General features: G+C 44.4%; 1 non-coding gene across 1 annotated transcript; it reads right to left on the bottom strand.

Annotated features, from left to right (window-relative positions):
* Nucleotides 1-1,947: 1,947 nt before the first annotated feature.
* TRNAA-UGC (transfer RNA alanine (anticodon UGC)) lies at nucleotides 1,948-2,019 on the bottom strand. Its single transcript has one exon. It is a non-coding gene; the product is annotated as a tRNA-Ala (tRNA).
* Nucleotides 2,020-2,264: the final 245 nt, after the last annotated feature.

Here is a 2,264-nt window from a genome sequence, read left to right as displayed (position 1 = left end):
CTGTATACCAGTAGTAAAAATTGTGGGTGCACATAACCCCAATATATTCTTTGAATTCCCAGTCAGACAATGGCACTGTATACCAGTATTAAAAATTGTGGGTGCACATAACCCCCATATATTCTTTGAATTCCCAGTCAGACAATGGCACTGTATACCAGTAGTAAAAATTGTGGGTGCACATAACCCCCATATATTCTTTGAATTCCCAGTCAGACAATGGCACTGTATACCAGTAGTAAAAATTGTGGGTGCACATAACCCCAATATATTCTTTGAATTCCCAGTCAGACAATGGCACTGTATACCAGTAGTAAAAATTGTGGGTGCACATAACCCCAATATATTCTTTGAATTCCCAGTGAGACAATGGCACTGTATACCAGTAGTAAAAATTGTGGGTGCACATAACCCCCATATATTCTTTGAATTCCCAGTCAGACAATGGCACTGTATACCAGTAGTAAAAATTGTGGGTGCACATAACCCCCATATATTCTTTGAATTCCCAGTCAGACAATGGCACTGTATAGCAGTAGCAAAAATTGTGGGTGCACGTAACCCCCATATATTCTTTGAATTCCCAGTCAGACAATGGCACTATATACCAGTAGTAAAAATTGTGGGTGCACATAACCCCAATATATTCTTTGAATTCCCAGTGAGACAATGGCACTGTATACCAGTAGTAAAAATTGTGGGTGCACGTAACCCCAATATATTCTTTGAATTCCCAGTGAGACAATGGCACTGTATAGCAGTAGCAAAAATTGTGGGTGCACGTCACCCCAATATATTCTTTGAATTACCAGTCAGACAATGGCACTATATACCAGTAGTAAAAATTGTGGGTGCACATAACCCCAATATATTCTTTGAATTCCCAGTCAGACAATGGCACTATATACCAGTAGTAAAAATTGTGGGTGCACATAACCCCAATATATTCTTTGAATTCCCAGTGAGACAATGGCACTGTATAGCAGTAGCAAAAATTGTGGGTGCACGTCACCCCAATATATTCTTTGAATTCCCAGTCAGACAATGGCACTATATACCAGTAGCAAAAATTGTGGGTGTATATAGCCCCAATTCTATTGCTAGGGGACTTGCAGGGTATTTCTGAGGTGAAGGTGGGGGGGCACACCGTTGGAACGGGGATTTGGGGTGTATATATGGGGTATACGGGAATACACTGTCAGTGTGTTCCATTCAGGATCCTGGGAAAGCTGGGTTGCGGCGATTGAGCCCGTCAGTGCCACGTTACACTGACAAGCTTCTCCCTGGAATTTAGCTCTTATAAGAGCTGTTGTGGTTGTCTTCTCCTTCCTATCCTAGCCTGTCCCTGCCTACCCAGAATCTAACCCCTAGCTAACTGGACGGAAACCTCCGTCCCCGGTGAATTGCAAGCTCAGAATGACGCGAAGCTGGGCGGCGCTGTTCTTTTAAATTAGAGGTCACATGTTTTCGGCAGCCAATGGGTTTTGCCTACTTTTTTCAACGTCACCGGTGTCGTAGTTCCTGTCCCACCTACCCTGCGCTGTTATTGGAGCAAAAAAAGGCGCCAGGGAAGGTGGGAGGGGAATCGAGTAATGGCGCACTTTACCACGCGGTGTTCGATTCGATTCGAACATGCCGAACAGCCTAATATCCGATCGAACATGAGTTCGATAGAACACTGTTCGCTCATCTCTAGTAATGAGGAGATCATAGCTCCAGGGGCTGCGGGGACGGCAGATATACATGGGCCTAAGTGCACAAGGAGGCTCAAGGCCCCTCTGTTATTCTCCAACTCTCTCAAAACATCTGGGAGGGGCCCCTGGATATGATAAGGTGGTATAGGTGAACTGTCTGGCGGTATTATATGAGCAGGGAATACAGGGCCGCATTAAATATAGGGCATATGGTGCACTCCTTTTTTAAGTGATTATTATGTAACACAAAACATGGAGATGCCGGGGATTGAACCCGGGGCCTCATACATGCAAAGCATGCGCTCTACCAGTGAGCTACAACCCCTCATACACAGTGTGAAAACGCTCATATTTCTGAGACTACATACCACCTATATGGCAGTATTACATTGGTATTATTATTATTATGGGCAGGTATATGGCACTTATATGTGCTGGTACTATTCTGTCTACATTTCAGGTCTGTTATCAGGGGTTGTAACTAGCAAAGACCGGGCCCCATAGTAAACACTGACTGGGCCCCCACAGCACCTACGGGGTATCGTGCACATAGAACATATAGGGGGTTAA

This window comes from Leptodactylus fuscus, unplaced genomic scaffold, assembly GCF_031893055.1.
Source record: "Leptodactylus fuscus isolate aLepFus1 unplaced genomic scaffold, aLepFus1.hap2 HAP2_SCAFFOLD_1086, whole genome shotgun sequence".
NCBI lineage: Eukaryota > Metazoa > Chordata > Amphibia > Anura > Leptodactylidae > Leptodactylus > Leptodactylus fuscus.
This window is presented reverse-complemented; position numbering and strand designations above follow the sequence as displayed.